The sequence below is a fragment of the Pseudorasbora parva genome, chromosome 6 (assembly GCF_024679245.1).
Source record: "Pseudorasbora parva isolate DD20220531a chromosome 6, ASM2467924v1, whole genome shotgun sequence".
NCBI lineage: Eukaryota > Metazoa > Chordata > Actinopteri > Cypriniformes > Gobionidae > Pseudorasbora > Pseudorasbora parva.
In genome coordinates, this window is record NC_090177.1 from 47,692,110 (window position 1) to 47,711,092 (window position 18,983).

The 18,983-nt window shown below is 40.3% G+C and overlaps 13 non-coding genes across 13 annotated transcripts; all 13 read left to right on the plus strand.

Moving 5' to 3' along the window:
- Nucleotides 1-3,266: 3,266 nt before the first annotated feature.
- Nucleotides 3,267-3,348, plus strand: trnas-cga (transfer RNA serine (anticodon CGA)). The gene has a single exon. It is a non-coding gene; the product is annotated as a tRNA-Ser (tRNA).
- Nucleotides 3,349-3,714: 366 nt separating this feature from the next.
- trnas-cga (transfer RNA serine (anticodon CGA)) lies at nt 3,715-3,796 on the plus strand. The gene has a single exon. It is a non-coding gene; the product is annotated as a tRNA-Ser (tRNA).
- A 176-nt stretch (nt 3,797-3,972) lies between these two features.
- Nucleotides 3,973-4,054, plus strand: trnas-uga (transfer RNA serine (anticodon UGA)). The gene has a single exon. It is a non-coding gene; the product is annotated as a tRNA-Ser (tRNA).
- A 1,396-nt stretch (nt 4,055-5,450) lies between these two features.
- On the plus strand, nt 5,451-5,532 carry trnas-uga (transfer RNA serine (anticodon UGA)). Its single transcript has one exon. It is a non-coding gene; the product is annotated as a tRNA-Ser (tRNA).
- Nucleotides 5,533-5,708: 176 nt separating this feature from the next.
- trnas-aga (transfer RNA serine (anticodon AGA)) lies at nt 5,709-5,790 on the plus strand. Its single transcript has one exon. It is a non-coding gene; the product is annotated as a tRNA-Ser (tRNA).
- A 366-nt stretch (nt 5,791-6,156) lies between these two features.
- Nucleotides 6,157-6,238, plus strand: trnas-uga (transfer RNA serine (anticodon UGA)). Its single transcript has one exon. It is a non-coding gene; the product is annotated as a tRNA-Ser (tRNA).
- Nucleotides 6,239-6,602: 364 nt separating this feature from the next.
- trnas-cga (transfer RNA serine (anticodon CGA)) lies at nt 6,603-6,684 on the plus strand. The gene has a single exon. It is a non-coding gene; the product is annotated as a tRNA-Ser (tRNA).
- A 176-nt stretch (nt 6,685-6,860) lies between these two features.
- trnas-uga (transfer RNA serine (anticodon UGA)) lies at nt 6,861-6,942 on the plus strand. The gene has a single exon. It is a non-coding gene; the product is annotated as a tRNA-Ser (tRNA).
- A 623-nt stretch (nt 6,943-7,565) lies between these two features.
- On the plus strand, nt 7,566-7,647 carry trnas-cga (transfer RNA serine (anticodon CGA)). The gene has a single exon. It is a non-coding gene; the product is annotated as a tRNA-Ser (tRNA).
- Nucleotides 7,648-7,823: 176 nt separating this feature from the next.
- Nucleotides 7,824-7,905, plus strand: trnas-uga (transfer RNA serine (anticodon UGA)). The gene has a single exon. It is a non-coding gene; the product is annotated as a tRNA-Ser (tRNA).
- A 177-nt stretch (nt 7,906-8,082) lies between these two features.
- trnal-uaa (transfer RNA leucine (anticodon UAA)) lies at nt 8,083-8,164 on the plus strand. Its single transcript has one exon. It is a non-coding gene; the product is annotated as a tRNA-Leu (tRNA).
- Nucleotides 8,165-8,528: 364 nt separating this feature from the next.
- Nucleotides 8,529-8,610, plus strand: trnas-cga (transfer RNA serine (anticodon CGA)). Its single transcript has one exon. It is a non-coding gene; the product is annotated as a tRNA-Ser (tRNA).
- Nucleotides 8,611-9,491: 881 nt separating this feature from the next.
- Nucleotides 9,492-9,573, plus strand: trnas-cga (transfer RNA serine (anticodon CGA)). The gene has a single exon. It is a non-coding gene; the product is annotated as a tRNA-Ser (tRNA).
- Nucleotides 9,574-18,983: the final 9,410 nt, after the last annotated feature.

The window sequence follows — 18,983 nt, forward strand, 5'->3', positions numbered from 1 at the left end:
GTTGTTGTTATATAATGTGCTTGTAAACCAAAGTTGGCTTACAATTAACGTTAGCCTAATAACGTTATGTGTTTTGTCTCCAGCAGTTACTTTGATGGCCATCTTATTCAAACTTGAAAATGTTGTGGTTCTTGCAGATTGTGAATCCGTTTAAACGCATTTTAATTTCAAACTTTACAGGAATCTGTAAGGCGCCTCCACAATTCAGAGAACAGCCCACACAAATACGATCCACAAACTGGGTAAGACTGCTTATTGTATACTGTAAATGTTAGGTTAACCTACTACTAACGTCATATGCATTTGAAATGCCAAAACTGAATTTCATTAATTATAACTGCAACTTTTCCCCCCACAATAGTCATCACACAACCTCGCTTTGACCATTTTCCTTTGAAGAATTAAGGACAACTTTTACAGATGTTGACCCTGAATGTGTAAAAGGTAATCTTAAAGATTTTTTTTTTTTTAAACTCATTTTATATAAATATTTACCACGTGTGCTGTTTTGCTTACTTTTACTGGTATTACAATTATTCATGATTTATTAAGCAGGTTGCAAGACTTATTGAGACACAGCGGAGGAAGTATTCTTTGGCTCAGCCTGAAAAGGCCCAAAAAAAGACACACTATGAAGAACATGGCAAAGAACCGTCAAAGAAAGAGAAGGTAAGTTAAGAAACTGGCTAAGCATTATTTTTCTCTTTATGAGATATGATTTTGTCAATATTGTGATTAAACTTTACCTCATGTAAACCCTATACTATGATCAAATCTGAGTGCGACATAACCATACTCATTAGTGAATAATGCAAATTGCATGTAAACTGGAGTGAAGAGTTCTGCTCGTCATGTGAGCATCTTCCTGCGATTAAGACCTTACTCTTAGAATACATAGTTGTATTATTGTTGCACATGTAAACACAGTCTGTGTTTTAGTGGTTAAATTACTGTCATGTTTTGCAGTTGCTGGAGACCAGGTCCAGGGTTGTACAAGCTAACGCAGAAAGAGACCTGTGAGAGACCGCAACAATAGAGCAGATGTCTGATGAAGATGATGCTGTTGTTGATGGAAGGCCAGTGTGGATGATGAGGTCTCCACCAAACAGAACCACGGTTGTCTGTGCTCTCCCAAGTGCTACGAACCAGACTAGAGGCTGACCCACGCTACACGTCACATCATCAGTGCATCATTTTAATGTATCTTTACAAGGCTCTTTGGAAATTTTTCCACCTATATATTGGTTACTTAGAACATTTGCATATATTATATGCATTTTTTTTAATTTTATTCCTTTACATCGCTGTCCTTTTAAATACATTTTGCCCCCCGGATTAATTTTAATGTATGGTTACAATGCTTTTTTTATTTTTTTTATTTGGAATATTCATGTATATAATATACTTTTCTTTACATTCCAGTTCTCATTTCATAATGTCTATGTTGTATATTGATTCCTTTTTAGATAAACAATGTGTATTTTATTCTTTTACATCGCCGTCCTTTAAATAGAATTTGCTCTTTTTTTTCACTTCTTTTTGTTTACTTAGAACATTTATGTATATTATATAACCTTTTTTTAACATTCTGGTTCTCATTTTTGCATTGTCTCTTTTTATAATGTTACTTTTTAGATACACTGTGTATTTATTCCTTTATATCGCCAACTAATTAACACAACATATGTTATGTTAACTTTTTTTTCCATGCCCTTTTTTTTTACCCTTTCATTTTAACTTATGTTTATTTTATATAGTTATATTTATATTGTTTATTTGTTCCTTTTAAATGCCCTTGTTTTTTTTTTTTGTTCTTTACATTTTGTTCCCTTTTAATTACATTTTGTTCACTTGTTTTTGTTTCCCCATTCTGTTCTTATGCTTGTTTATAATGCTCTTGGTAATGTTTTATGTACCTTAATAAATATTCCAGATTTTCCTAAATTGTTCTTTGTGTGTATTTTTCCTTTGGGGGGGGTGGGGTTTATGGTGTATGTATATTTGAGCAATATCTGCATAGCTGACCTATAATAACCAATCAAATCACTATGCTATAAGGCCTAGGGCGGGCTAAGTTTTAAAAGTAACCAATAAAATCACTTAACTGGGTTTTCAATGTGCCCTGTCCTCCAATAGCAGTTTGGGTTTTGGGAGTGGTTTTAAAAGAGCAACCAATCCGGTTTGAGTTGACAGGCCAATAGGGGATGGGAGGCAAAGCTGCTCAGAGGTGTGAAAATGTCTCCTGAAAAAACCTGATGGGATTACTTGCCATGGCAACAAATGGCTGTAGCATGGAAGTATACGGCCACAACATACATCCGATTTGGTATCATTCCGGATGTATACGGATATATACCAATCCAGGGAATTTGACCTATCCGGCCAGTATACTCCCGGATTCTTCCGAATTTCAGCAGTGTATACAGGAGTATACGGGTCCGGATACACCTTTTTTCATGCAGTGTCTGTTTGCTACAAGCATTTTTTCTTTCAGGAGCTTTGTTTGAGCTCATTTTTATCTCTAATTTCAGATGCAGCACACATCTAGATTTTCTAGCTTGGTTAATTTTTCCTGGTGTACTGTACCCTTCAAATCCAGTCTAGAAAATAGCATCCTACTTTCTGAATGATGTTGTTGTGGCCAAGAGGTTAAGGCGATTGACTTGAAATCCATTGGTTTTACCTGCGCAGGTTAAAATCCTGCTGTTTACTCTATCTTCAGGTGCAGCACACATCTAGATTTTGTAGCTGTGTGCATTGTACCTGGTGTACTCTACCCTTCACATCAAGCCAAAAATAGCATGCTGCTCGCTAAATGGGGTAGTCGTGGCCGAGAGGTTAAGGCGATGGACTTGAAATCCTTTGGGGTCTCCCCGCGCAGGTTTGAACCCTGCCGACTACGTGATACTTTGTTTGCTTCAAGCATTAGGTTGTAAAGCAACTTTTTTTCAGCACATTTTCATCTCTAACTTCAGATTCAGCACACATCTAGATTTTCTCGCTGGGTTAATTTTTCCTGGTGTACTGTACCCTTCACATCCAGTTTAGAAAATAGCATCCTACTTTCTGAATGACATTGTTGTGGCCAAGAGGTTAAGGCGATTGACTTGAAATCCATTGGGTTTTACCTGCGCAGGTTAAAACCCTGCTGTCTACTCTATCTTCAGGTGCAGCACACATCTAGATTTTATAGCTGGGTGCAATTTACCTGGTTAACTCTAGCCTACACATCCATCCAAAAAATAGCATGCTGCTCACTAAATGGGGTAGTCGTGGCCGAGAGGTTAAGGCGATGGACTCGAAATCCATTGGGGTTTCCCCGCGCAGGTTCGAACCCTGCCGACTACGTGGTGGTTTGTCTGTTTGCTACAAGCATTTTTCTTTCAGGAGCTTTGTTTGAGCTCATTGTCTTCTCTAACTTCAGATGCAGCACACATCTAAATTTTGTAGCTGGATGCTTTGTACCTGGTGACCTCTACCCTTCACATCAAGCCAAAAAATAGCATGCTGCTCACTAAATGGGGTAGTCGTGGCCGAGAGGTTAAGGCGATTGACTTGAAATCCATTGGGTTTTACCTGCGCAGGTTAAAACCCTGCTGTCTACTCTATCTTCAGGTGCAGCACACATCTAGATTTTATAGCTGGGTGCAATTTACCTGGTGAACTCTAGCCTACACATCCATCCAAAAAATAGCATGCTGCTCACTAAATGGGGTAGTCGTGGCCGAGAGGTTAAGGCGATGGACTCGAAATCCATTGGGGTTTCCCCGCGCAGGTTCCAACCCTGCCGACTACGTGGTGGTTTGTCTGTTTGCTACAAGCATTTTTTCTTTCAGGAGCTTTGTTTGAGCTCATTGTCTTCTCTAACTTCAGATGCAGCACACATCTAAATTTTGTAGCTGGATGCTTTGTACCTGGTGACCTCTACCCTTCACATCAAGCCAAAAAATAGCATGCTGCTCGCTAAATGGGGTAGTTGTGGCCGAGAGGTTAAGGCGATGGACTTGAAATCCATTGGGGTATCCCCGCGCAGGTTCGAACCCTGCCGACTACGTTATACTTTGTCTGTTTCCTCCAAGCATTGTGTCTTTGAGAAGCTTTGTTTGAGTTCAATGTCTTCTCTAACTTCAGGTGCCGCACACATCCCGATTTTGTAGCTGGATGCATTCTACCTGGTGTACTCTACCCTACACATCCAGCCAAAAAATAGCATGCTGCTCACTAAACGGGTTAGTCGTGGCCGAGAGGTTAAGGCGATGGCCTTGAAATCCATTGGGGTCTCCCCGCGCTGGTTCGAACCCTGCCGACTACGTGATGCTTTCTTTGCTTCAAGCATTAGGTCGTGAAGCATCTTTTTTTGAGCACATTTTCATCTCTAACTTCAGATTCAGCACACATCTAGATATTCTAGCTGGGTTAATTTTTCCTGGTGTACTGTACCCTTCACATCCAGTCTAGAAAATAGCATCCTACTTTCTGAATGACATTGTTGTGGCCAAGAGGTTAAGGTGATTGACTTGAAATCCATTGGGTTTTACCTGCGCAGGTTAAAACCCTGCTGTGTACTCTATCTTCAGGTGCAGCACACATCTAGATTTTATAGCTGGGTGCATTGTACCTGGTGAACTCTAGCCTACACATCCAGCCAAAAAATAGCATGCTGCTCACTAAATGGTGTAGACGTGGCCGAGAGGTTAAGGCGATGGACTCAAAATCCATTGGGGTTTCCCCTCGCAGGTTCGAACCCTGTGAACTACGTGGTGGTTTGTCTGTTTGCTACAAGCATTTTTTCTTTCAGGAGCTTTGTTTGAGCTCATTGTCTTCTCTAACTTCAGATGCAGCACACATCTAAATTTTGTAGCTGGATGCATTCTACCTGGTGTACTCTACCCTACACATCCAGCCAAAAAATAGCATGCTGCTCACTAAACGGGTTAGTCGTGGCCGAGAGGTTAAGGCGATGGACTTGAAATCCATTGGGGTCTCCCCGTGCAGGTTCGAACCCTGCCGACTACGTGATACTTTGTCTGTTTCCTCCAAGCCTTGTGTCTTTGAGAAGCTTTGTTTGAGTTCAATGTCTTCTCTAACTTCAGGTGCAGCACACATCCAGATTTTGTAGCTGGATGCATTCTACCTGGTGTACTCTACCCTACACATTCAGCCAAAAAATAGCATGTTGCTCACTAAACAGGGTAGTCGTGGCCAAGAGGTTAAGGCGATGGACTTGAAATCCATTGGGGTCTCCCCGCGCATGTTCGAACCCTGCCGACTACGTGGTGGTTCGTCTGTTTGCTACAAGCATTTTTTTTTTCAGGTGCTTTGTTTGAGCTCATTGTCTTCTCTAACTTCATATGCAGAACACATCTAAATTTTGTAGCTGGATGCTTTGTACCTGGTGTACTCTACCCTACACATCCAGCCAAAAAATAGCATGCTGCTTACCAAATGTGGTAGTCGTGGCCGAGAGGTTAAGGCGATGGACTTGAAATCCATTGGGGTCTCCCCGCGCAGGTTCGAACCTTGCCGACTACGTGATACTTTGTCTGTTTCCTCCAAGCATTGTGTCTTTGAGAAGCTTTGTTTGAGTTCAATGTCTTCACTAACTTCAGGTGCAGCACACATCCAGATTTTGTAGCTGGATGCATTCTACCTGGTGTACTCTACCCTACACATTCAGCCAAAAAATAGCATGCTGCTCACTAAACGGGGTAGTCGTGGCCGAGAGGTTAAGGCGATGGATTAGAAATCCTTTGGGGTCTCCCCGCGCAGGTTCGTGCCCTGCCGACTACGTGATGCTTTGTTTGCTTCAAGCATTAGGTCGTGAAGCAACTTTGTTTGAGCACATTTTCATCTCTAACTTCAGATTCAGCACACATCTAGAATTTCCAGCTGGGTTAATTTTTCCTGGTGTACTGTACCCTTCACATCCAGTCTAGAAAATAGCATCCTACTTTCTGAATCACATTGTTGTGGCCAAGAGGTTAAGGTGATTGACTTGAAATCCATTGGGTTTTACCTGCGCAGGTTAAAACCCTGCTGTCTACTCTATCTTCAGGTGCAGCACACATATAGATTTTGTAGCTGTTTGCATTGTACCTGGTGTACTCTACCCTTCACAACCAGCCAAAAAAAAAAGCATGCTGCTCGCTAAATGGGATAGTCGTGGCCGAGAGGTTAAGGCGATGGACTTGAAATCCATTGGGGTCTCCCCGCGCAGGTTCGAACCCTGCCGACTACGTGATGCTTTGTTTGCTTCAAGCGTTAGGTAGTGATGCAACTTTGTTTAAGCACATTTTCATCTCTAACTTCAGATTCAGCACACATCTAGAATTTCCAGCTGGGTTAATTTTTCCTGGTGTACTGTACCCTTCACATCCAGTCTAGAAAATAGCATCCTACTTTCTGAATGACACTGTTGTGGCCAAGAGGTTAAGGTGATTGACTTGAAATCCATTGGGTTTTACCTGCGCAGGTTAAAACCCTGCTGTCTACTCTATCTTCAGGTGCAGCACACATCTAGATTTTATAGCTGGGTGAAATTTACCTGGTTAACTCTAGCCTACACATCCATCCAAAAAATAGCATGCTGGTCACTAAATGGGGTAGTCGTGGCCGAGAGGTTAAGGCGATGGACTCGAAATCCATTGGGGTTTCCCCGCGCAGGTTCGAACCCTGCCGACTACGTGGTGGTTTGTCTGTTTGCTACAAGCATTTTTTCTTTCAGGAGCTTTGTTTGAGCTCATTGTCTTCTCTAACTTCAGATGCAGCACACATCTAAATTTTGTAGCTGGATGCTTTGTACCTGGTGACCTCTACCCTTCACATCAAGCCAAAAAATAGCATGCTGCTCGCTAAATGGGGTAGTTGTGGCCGAGAGGTTAAGGCGATGGACTTGAAATCCATTGGGGTATCCCCGCGCAGGTTCGAGCCCTGCCGACTACGTTATACTTTGTCTGTTTCCTCCAAGCATTGTGTCTTTGAGAAGCTTTGTTTGAGTTCAATGTCTTCTCTAACTTCAGGTGCAGCACACATCCAGATTTTGTAGCTGGATGCATTCTACCTGGTGTACTCTACCCTTCACATCCAGCCAAAAAAATAGCAGGCTGCTCGCTAAACAGGCTAGTCGTTGCCGAGAGGTTAAGGCGATGGACTTGAAATCCATTGGGGTTTCCCCGTGCAGGTTCGAACCCTGCCGACTACGTGATGCTTTGTTTGCTTCAAGCGTTAGGTCGTGAAGCAACTTTGTTTAAGCACATTTTCATCTCTAACTTCAGATTCAGCACACATCTAGAATTTCCAGCTGGGTTAATTTTTCCTGGTGTACTGTACCCTTCACATCCAGTCTAGAAAATAGCATCCTACTTTCTGAATCACATTGTTGTGGCCAAGAGGTTAAGGTGATTGACTTGAAATCCATTGGGTTTTACCTGCGCAGGTTAAAACCCTGCTGTCTACTCTATCTTCAGGTGCAGCACACATCTAGATTTTATAGCTGGGTGCATTGTACCTGGTGAACTCTAGCCTACACATCCATCCAAAAAATAGCATGCTGCTCACTAAATGGGGTAGTCGTGGCCGAGAGGTTAAGGCGATGGACTCGAAATCCATTGGGGTTTCCCCGCGCAGGTTCGAACCCTGCCGACTACGTGGTGGTTTGACTGTTTGCTACAAGCATTTTTTCTTTCAGGAGCTTTGTTTGAGCTCATTGTCTTCTCTAACTTCAGATGCAGCACACATCTAAATTTTGTAGCTGGATGCTTTGTACCTGGTGACCTCTACCCTTCACATCAAGCCAAAAAATAGCATGCTGCTCGCTAAATGGGGTAGTTGTGGCCGAGAGGTTAAGGCGATGGACTTGAAATCCATTGGGGTATCCCCGCGCAGGTTCAAACCCTGCCGACTACGTTATACTTTGTCTGTTTCCTCCAAGCATTGTGTCTTTGAGAAGCTTTGTTTGAGTTCAATGTCTTCTCTAACTTCAGGTGCAGCACACATCCAGATTTTGTAGCTGGATGCATTCTTCCTGGTGTACTCTACCCTTCACATCCAGCCAAAAAAATAGCATGCTGCTCGCTAAATGGGCTAGTCGTTGCCGAGAGGTTAAGGCGATGGACTTAAAATCCATTGGGGTCTCCCCGCGCAGGTTCGAACCCTGCCGACTACGTGATGCTTTGTTTGCTTCAAGCGTTAGGTCGTGAAGCAACTTTGTTTAAGCACATTTTCATCTCTAACTTCAGATTCAGCACACATCTAGAATTTCCAGCTGGGTTAATTTTTCCTGGTGTACTGTACCCTTCACATCCAGTCTAGAAAATAGCATCCTACTTTCTGAATGACATTGTTGTGGCCAAGAGGTTAAGGTGATTGACTTGAAATCCATTGGGTTTTACCTGCGCAGGTTAAAACCCTGCTGTCTACTCTATCTTCAGGTGCAGCACACATCTAGATTTTATAGCTGGGTGCATTGTATCCGGTGAACTCTAGCCTACACTTCCAGCCAAAAAATAGAATGCTGCTCACTAAATGGGGTAGTCGTGGCCGAGAGGTTAAGGCGATGGACTCGAAATCCATTGGGGTTTCCCCACGCAAGTTTGAACCCTGCCGACTACGTGGTGGTTTGTCTGTTTGCTACAAGCATTTTTTCTTTCAGGAGCTTTGTTTGAGCTCATTGTCTTCTCTAACTTCAGATGCAGCACACATCTAAATTTTGTAGCTGGATGCTTTGTAACTGGTGACCTCTACCCTTCACATCAAGCCAAAAAATAGCATGCTGCTCGCTAAATGGGGTAGTTGTGGCCGAGAGGTTAAGGCGATGGACTTGAAATCCATTGGGGTATCACCGCGCAGGTTCGAACCCTGCCGACTACGTTATACTTTGTCTGTTTCCTCCAAGCATTGTGTCTTTGAGAAGCTTTGTTTGAGTTCAATGTCTTCTCTAACTTCAGGTGCAGCACACATCCAGATTTTGTAGCTGGATGCATTCTACCTGGTGTACTCTACCCTTCACATCCAGCCAAAAAAATAGCATGCTGCTCGCTAAATGGGCTAGTCGTTGCCGAGAGGTTAAGGCGATGGACTTGAAATCCATTGGGGTCTCCCCGCGCAGGTTCGAACCCTGCCGACTACGTGATGCTTTGTTTGCTTCGAGCGTTAGGTCGTGAAGCAACTTTGTTTAAGCACATTTTCATCTCTAACTTCAGATTCAGCACACATCTAGAATTTCCAGCTGGGTTAATTTTTCCTGGTGTACTGTACCCTTCACATCCAGTCTAGAAAATAGCATCCTACTTTCTGAATGACATTGTTGTGGCCAAGAGGTTAAGGTGATTGACTTGAAATCCATTGGGTTTTACCTGCGCAGGTTAAAACCCTGCTGTCTACTCTATCTTCAGGTGCAGCACACATCTAGATTTTGTAGCTGTTTGCATTGTACCTGGTGAACTCTAGCCTACACATCCAGCCAAAAAATAGCATGCTGCTCACTAAATGGTGTAGACGTGGCCGAGAGGTTAAGGCGATGGACTCGAAATCCATTGGGGTTTCCCCGCGCAGGTTCGAACCCTGCGAACTACGTGGTGGTTTGTCTGTTTGCTACAAGCATTTTTTCTTTCAGGAGCTTTGTTTGAGCTCATTGTCTTCTCTAACTTCAGATGCAGCACACATCTAAATTTTGTAGCTGGATGCTTTGTACCTGGTGACCTCTACCCTTCACATCAAGCCAAAAAATAGCATGCTGCTCAATAAATGGGGTAGTCGTGGCCGTTCCTTCCAGCGATCGGCCGGTCTAACAATTCCTAACGCACTCCTAACAATTCCGAACGCACTCCTAACAATTCCGAACGCAATCGAAACAAGTCCTAACATATTCCGAACAATTCCGAACACAATCCTAACAGTCAATGGTTAAGTCCTAACAGTATCCGAACAGAGCTCAACGGGGCAAAACGTTCATTGGCTGAACGGGGCAAAACAGTCATTGGCCGAAATATAGTCATGTGACTACAGTCATAAAAAGAGCGCCATTTATTCGAATGACTCGTCATCTTTTATCATCTTTTATCACCGACACCAACCCCCATCATTAACGTTACCTCAAAACTAATATCTTCGTATAACGAGAAGGTAAGTTAAGTTTAGCATATATTTTAACCTGAAAGAGTTGGAATATATCGTCACGTATATGTTTGCTTACCAAAGCAGGCGGATATATGCTCTAAAATTCATCAATATTTGTCTATGAAAATAATTTACCTCAGAACAACAGGTAGCGTAATCTCTTAAGGCAAGCAGCATTTTAAAGATATGTGTCCTGTGCATATGATACACTGCCTGGCACATGACTTTAGTAACTAAATATTTTATACATTTTGCATAATTACTATATAAACGTGGCTTTTTTTTTATTATATTGACTTGTACTGTTTTCAATGTATTTATTTAAGTATTCTCATTACATAGTTATCGTTCATTGTATTTGGTATAGAGTTAAAAAAAATCTTTTTACACAAATGAATTAACAGAAATACAATTTAAATACTTTAACAACCACCCATGTAGTCAAATATATGCTTTACAGTGCATCAATATTTGTTTATGCAAATAATTAATCTAAATATGTAACTGTTAATCTCGAGTAACGTTAAAGTTAAGCAGCATTTAAAAGATATGTCAGACAAATCTACACTGCCACATGACTTTAGTAACTAAATATTTTATACATTTTGCATAATTACTATATAAACTTGGCTTTTTACATTATGTTGACTTGTACTGTTTTCAATGTATTTATTTGAGTTTAGTGTAATGTTATCGTTCATTGTATTTGGCATAGAGTTAAAAAAAAAATCTTTTTACACACATAAATTAACAGGAATACAATTTAAATACTTTAACAACCATCCATGTCTATAATCAAACAATCATCAATGTGTCAAATCCCCTTTCTACCTAAAAATGTCTTCTGTTGTATTTTTTGTCCCTAACACTTTTCTTTAGATTTTAAATCAAGTATTTCCCAAAAGTAATGCATTTATAGACATGACTAAGACGGGTAAACCTGACTCGTATTGGCATGACATCATGTGCAAATATGCCCAAGGGAAGTACCACTTCACAACAGGCAAGAAGCCTGGGGCAAAGAAATGGAAGGATGCCTTGGACCGAATTAATAAGTGTCCATTACACAATCTAACCTGTGCATATGATATCTTTGGGAAAAGAACCACTTGCAAATGTTGTTATCATAAGGTATGTGGTGATAAATGTGATTATTTTATTTATGCTGATGATCAGTACTAATTTTAGTTTTTTTCCCCATCTCTTTTTTTTTTAACAAAAATTTAATTAGAAAAGATTACATTTGAGTTTTTTGTTGAGCATCATATTTTATGCATCATGTTGTGGCTCCTATAGTATGATATAGTGAAAATATGGAGCTCAAACTTGAAAAATAACATTAGTTTTAATCACAGGCAAAACTAAGCAATGCTGTGCATTTTAGTGAAGATGCTGTCAGTATACTAGGTGAATTTCTTTGCTTGTAAGGTGCATCAATGAGGTCTTTATTACAGTTTAGTAAGAGACTTAAACTGCACTCACACATTTAAAAAGACACTTGCACAAAGATCTGAAGGTGGGTGTTTCTACAATTATACTGAAAGTAGTTTGACTTAAAAAAGATCAAACAAACGGATTCGAAAAAACGAATAATTTTTTTTTAACGCTTTTCATTTACATGCATTAGGTATTTGTATACCAAATGATGCAGCTTTATAAGGCTAAAAATAATTTAGTTTAACTAAGCTGGCAATATTTTCTGACCTAGGGAAAACACTAACATTTTTTTTTGCAGTCAGCAGAGCAGACATTGTTAGGGATGGAAGCAGGACCTCAGCGCAGTGCAGGCCCACGACCAGTCACACAGTGCAGTGCAGGCCCACGACCAGTCCCACAGTGCAGTGCAGGCTCAAGTGTCAGCATGGAAGCAGGACCTCAAGGCAGTGCAGGCCAACGACCAGTCCCACAGTGCAGTGCAGGCTCAAGTGTCAGCATGCACAGCAAAAACTCCAGTGTTAAATTAACTCTCCTGAGAGTACATGTGAGACCACACTCAAGAGTGTTAAAGTGTTAAAATAAGAGTGTTAAAGTAACACTGAAGCAGTGTTAATAGTTAATAAGATAATTAACTGATTATTGGCAATTATTGAAGATACCTGATGATAACAAGCAGAATCACCAAATGAGAACATCACAATTCACAAGTGGACATATTTTCCATTTGTAATTGCAAAGCAACTCAGACAGTGTGTGTTTGTCCGAAAATCATAAAAATAAAAGAAACTTCACTCACACCTTTAGACACTTTAGACAACTTATCATCTGTAATTCACACATTTTTGGATCATGAGAGAAACCAGACCTGAAGGAAAGACTCTCTGGCTCAGGATTCAATCCAGGATCTTCTTGTTGTGAGGAGCCAGTGTTTCCCACTGAGACACTGTGCTGCCCTTAATCACAGATATAAGACACACTTTGACTATTTCTGTCAGAGTCAGACGTCTACAGAAGCTCTTACTGAGAATTAACAGAGGTTTAGATGTTGAGGATTTATGGTTCATTTGAAGTCACCATTGTGGAGGGAAGCGTTTGCTTTAGTTGGGCTCTTGGTCCCCGTACGTGTGTTAGCGTTTCTTAGGCTGCTGTAACTGTGTGTGTGAAACACAAGAGTTGTGGCTGAGAAAGCAAAGCTAATGTGACATCAGATGTTGTCAGCTCCTTGTTGATGATAACTAAATCATCAGAAAGTGAGCATCTGATGTTGTTTTTTTGTGTTCTTGTTTGGCACAATAGTTATTTGTTTATAGCCTCTATAATCTTGTGAATCTGCATTATTGGCACCAATAGCAATAAAAGGACCACCTATCCTGACGGATGAGAAAAAAAAGTATGTGTACCCAATGTTTTGAGAAAATATTTCCAATGGTCACACACAGATATCAAGATTTGGCCTATGATTCACAACAATGGTGACAATCAAGCATCAGTTTTGTACTACGAAGCCACCCATCATGCATTGCAGCAGGAAGCGTTTTTGTGTCACCGTTGTTGTGAAACATAGGCCAAACCTTGATGTCTGTGTGTGATCATGGGAAATATTTTCTCAAAACATTGGGTGTATGTAATTTATCATCCTTCAGGATAAGGCTATTGGTGCCAATACTGCAGAGGCTATAAACAAATTACTATTGTACCAAATAAAAACATAATATCAGATGCACACTTTCTGATGATTTAGTTATCATCAACAAGGAGCTGACAACACCTGATGTCACTTTAGCTTTGCTTTCTCAGCCACAACTCTTGTGTTTCACACACACAGTTACAGCAGCCTCAGAAACGCTAACACTCGTACGAGGACCAAGAGCCCAACTAAAGCAAACGCTTCCCTCCACAATGGTGACTTCAAATGAACCATAAATCATCAACATCTAATTATCTGTTAATTTTGTTTTTATGATTTTTGGATAAACACACTTTGTCTGTGAGTTGCTTTGCAATTACAGCTAAAACATATGTCCACAATGAGCAGATTTGAACTAGTGTTTAACCTTGAGGTCCATGAGGGTCTATATCAGACGTGCAGATCACGTCCAAAACAGACGTCATAAAAACTTTCATTCTGGCTCCTCAGTGGACGTCTTTTCAACGTCTGCCTCTAGTGGCAAAGAAATCATTAGAATTATATTGAAAATGCTGGATCTCATGTTATAATCAACCAGATAAACCCAACTAAGAGACTCTAAATTAGCTGAGGGATTCAGATCAAGTAATGACAACATCAAAACATAACCAACAGCAAACAATCAGCTTTTCTCATGGCTTGTCTGACTGTTGGTTACGGCATCAAACAAAATATAATCTTACAAAGTCAAGGGTCAAGAGCCCAAGTTAAACAAACACTGATCACCAAAATGGCCTCATTTGGTAATTCTGTTAACATCAGGTATCTTCAATAATTGCCAATCACCACTCCATTAATCAGTTAATTATCTTATTAACTTTAACACTGCTTCAGTGTTACTTTAACACTCTTACTTTAACACTTTAAAACTCTTGAGTGTGGTCTCACATGTACTCTCAGGGGAGTTAATTTAACACTGGAGTTTTTGCTGTGTGGAAGCAGGACCTCAAGGCAGTGCAGGCCAACGACCAGTCCCGCAGTGCAGGCTCAAGTGGCAGCATGGAAGCAGGACCTCAAGGCAGTGCAGTCCCACAGAGTAGTTCAATTATGTGTGGTCTTTGTAGCCAAGACATTGGTGTGGAGGGTTTCACAGAGCATATGTCAGACTACCATGTCCAAGAATGCTGTGACCAGTGTGGTGCAAAAGTCTGGTAGTAAATCTTTTTACTAGCCTTGCAGATAAATCTGAGGATCCACCAGCGCCATCTCTTCCAGCGCCTTCTCTTCCAGCGCCTTCTCTTCCAGCGCCTTCTCTTCCAGCGCCATCTCTTCCAGCGTCATCTCTTCCAGCGTCATCTCTTCCAGCGCCATCTCTTCTTAGGCCTCCAGAAGTTAATTGGGTGAGTTTTCTCCCCAAGCAGTTCTGTAGAGTACTCAAGCATGCAGACCAGAAGTGGATTGCGCAGTGTCTGTATGACAGCACCGGACGCCTTAAGCAGCAGTTTCCTAACAACTGGTTTTATCCACCGAGTCCCAGCAAGCCAACTAGTTCACCTCCTGATCCAGGTAGCTATTTCCGACAGCGGATGTTTCTGTGGGCACCGATGGGGGTTCCTCCTCAGTTCCAGCCTCCTCAGTTCCAGGACCCAGCCCAGTTCCAGCCTCATCCCCAGTTCCAGCCTCATCCCCAGTTCCAGGACCCACCTGATAACCGACTACCACAAACTGGTCCCCCTACTCAGCCCAGGCAGCGTACCTGGAGGCGGCAGAAAGCTGCCCAAGAAGACGAGGAAAGAATGGCTACACTCTAAGAAATATCTGTTTATTAACAGTTGTATTACTGTATATTTTTACAGAAATTGTCCATAGAACGTAATTTACGGTTGTATTTCTGTTTATTTACGTTTCGAATTGCATTATGGGACTTGATCTCTGCTGCAACTGCCAACTGCAACTGACGCCAGAGACGGACGTTTTAAGCAGAACGTCAAAAAAGAACAACGGGCTGCCTTTTCAGCAGTAAGTAATTTCTTTTTGGAAAATCGTAACGTTATTCAAGTGACTGTTTTATTTGCAGTAGTTTAAAATGTTATATTGTCTGGGTTCATGGTGTGTATAGCCTACCATTTTGAAATTCCGTTGGCAATTGCTAACTTTTGTGAGCTGCTGTTATTAACCAGCGCTTGGTTAGGGAGATAGCTGTTTTTTTCTCAGAAGATGACCAGGTTTGTGCGAGTTGTTTTTGTAATAGGTCAAAGCAAATTATCATCATTTATTTGGTCATGACCTGCTTCTCCATTCTTTGTGACAGTTGGTCTGTTAATTTACGGAATAATTGTCAGTATTTTTATTTGGAGCGGGAGGTTTTGACTGCGGTTTAAAAAACAAAACCAAAAAAACAGCGTCTCCTCTGTATGTGAACAAGCTGGCTGTGAACAAACAAAATCTCCCGTTCCACTTTGCATGTAAAAGGTAAGTTTGAGATGTCATTGAAGTACGTAGTGCTTTGGTATTGTAATTGCCACCGTCCACGTCTTTAAAATTCGAACACATCATCTCTATCAGAGCGTCCGTTAACTGAATGAATTGGAATATCACCTGGAAATTAGAGGTGGGCAGATCGATACTAATATCGATAATATCGATACCAACGTTGGTATCGGTATTGATCAATACCAACGTGAAAATATCGATACTTAAGTTTCAGTTTCTCTCGTTTTGCGACCTGGCCGTGTTTGTCAAAATGCTGCTGCTGTCACAGAGCAGAGGAAGCTCTCAAGAGAGTGCTGCTCTTGTTCGACACTGCTCTCCTCCCCCTCTCCTGTTTTGGCGCATTTTAATTTTCAGCATTATATTGTATTACAAGGAGAATTTGTTTTACATTTTTTATTAGGGGTGTGCATTGGCACTGCCTTCACGATTCGATTCGATTACGATTCACCAGGTAACGATTCGATTCAATTCGATTCTACGATGCATTGTGATGCATCAAAATTCTACTGCACACAAAGCAAATTTTTCATCAGTCATGAGGCAATACAAGCAGATATTAAACAACAGATTGTATTGGCTGCTATGTGTCCTGTATCTTTGACATAAAAGTTATTAAATAAAATAAAATGTAATTAAATAAAATTAAATAAAATGCAATTAACCCTTAAATGCATGACTGTTTTACTAAACATTCTTACATATTCAGGTCGTTAGCGACCCAGATCTATATTTAACATGGATAGACCTCTACCTGTCGTGATAATATATAAAACTCCTGATTTTAGAGTAACACTTACAGAAGAATAAAATAAAACCTATTTTGTTACCTTTTGGAGCTTGGAAGGATTCAGTTTGAGCAGATGTTTAATACCATCATCATCTGTCCTCGTCAGAGTTTACCAGTAGATTCAGCATCTGCGTCATATTCGCGATCTCGAGCATATTCTCCAAACTCATTTTCAACGTCTTCAAAATCAATATTTTGATCACTGACAGCTTCTTGACCACATCCATCATCAAGAGACAGTGACACATATGATTGTGTTTAGTACTTGCTCTCTGAAGTAAATCACTAACCCATTTCAAGTTTTGCAGATTATAATTATTGTTTCGTTTTCTGTCAGAGGTAACTATGAGTGAAACGTCACTTCATCATTGGGTATCAGACATTGCCACCTTGTGGAATAAAGGGGAATTGCACATAATCGATTATGGCACTTTGCCGCATCGATGCTGAATCGTTCATGCCCCGCATCGCGATGCATCGCCGAATCGATTATTGTTGACACCCCTATTTTTTATATTTATTGTGAAGTAAACTTTGTGACTTTGTTTATTTAAGAAAAAAATCCAGAAAAGAAGTGCACTGAAGAGGAGAAACATTTTTTGTTAACATGCTACTTGAAAAGAGAATTTGTTTTTACATTTTTTATATTTGTGAAGTAATCATTTTGTAACTTTGTTTATTTAAATAAAGCAGAAGTAACCAAAAGTTGTTTCTGAACAAAAGCTTTTGTAGCACTGATTAATAACTCAAAATGCAAATCACAAAAACAAATTAAAATTCATGAAAATTCATTTTGATTTAGGTTGAAGACGCACCCACCTTAATTATTAAAAAGTATCGGTATTGGTATCGGTATCGGCGATACTGCCCCTGTATTTACTTGGTATCGGATCGATACCAAATCTAGCGGTATCGCACACCTCTACTGGAAATCCAATAACATTAGCAATTTTCATTAAAGCAGCTGATTTCTGCAAATGAATGTAAAACTAAATGTATATTCCAGTACAGGGTGAAGTCAGTATACATTAAAGACGATATGAGACAAACTATTTTATCCCGGTCCAGCTGCTGCTTCTCCCGCTCAGCTCAATGAAAGTGTACAGAGTAAAATCCCCAGTGTTAAATCAACACTGCTCAGAGTGTATTTGGTCCCACTCCACAGAGAGTTAAATTAACACTGAAGCCGTGTTAAAGTTAATGAGATAATTAAGAGATTAATTAAGTGGTGATTGAACAATTAGTGATGAACACCTGATGATAACGAGCATAATCACTGAAGGAAAGAAAATCACAAGATCTACAACTGACTTCAGCCACAGCCTTAGATGAAATCAACTGAAGATAAAAGGAGACATTAAATCTCTGAAGATCTCAGCAGAGTAGGATTAAACAACTTCACAGTTATTCCTGTCATACTGTTCGTCTACATAAGCTCTTATTGAGAATTAACAGATTTAGATGTTGATGTTTTATGGAAAATGTTTGGTCACCATTATGCTGATCACTGTTTCCTTTAGTTGGGCAGTTTGACTTGGCTTTTGAAGAGCAGTGTTGCTAACAGTGTTTTGTACACTTACTTAGTTAAAATGGAATCCAGAAGCAAATCAGTTCATATGGTTTTCATAATGAAATGGAATGATTTACTAATCTCATCAGTGACCAAATTTGTGAGTGTATATATATATTTGCCACGGGTCAAAGTTTGAATTTAGATTTGTTTGTTTTTTCAAAAGTTACAGAACCAATTATTTTAGCCAGACATCAAGAATCAGCATATGATTCTCAACAATGGTGATATGCTTCATGCTGGGAGCCATGAGTTTTATAATTGGTCGGCTCCCAGAAATGCATTGTGGCATAAAAACATGTCACCATTGTTGAGATTCATATGCTGATTCTTGATGTCTGTGTCCAAATACCCCCCCTTCATTCTCAATAAAAACATATGTAGATGTACAGTATGACAAAAGTAATTGTGGAGTTGTTTAATCCTCCTTCAGAGATTTGATGTCTTCTTTTATCTTCAGTTGATTTCATCTAAGGCTATGGCTGAAGTCAGTTGTAGATCTTGTGTTTCTCTGTCCTTGAGTGATTCTGCTCGTTACCATCAGGTGTTCATCACTAATGGTTCAATCATTACTTAATTAATCTCTTAATTATCTTATTAACTTTATCACCGCTTCAGTGTTATTTTAACTCTCTGTGGAGTGGGACCAAATACACTCTGAGCAGTGTTGATTTAACACTGGGGATTTTACTGTGTAGAAAAGTGTTTTCTTCTGGTTTGGCTGATAATTAAAATGTATGTTGTTTCTGATGTTAAACTTAAGTTATATTATTGGTCTATAAATAGGCTATAGTTGTAAAAAGCCTATTTTAAGTAGGCTAATGTATAGACTGTTAGGGGTTAACAGCTTATGACCCAGGACCAGTAGTGAAGAAATGAAGACAGAGTCAGGATTCCAATTAAATAAAAGAAAATTTACTTAAGAATAGTTTGCAGTTTCAAAAGCAGAAGCC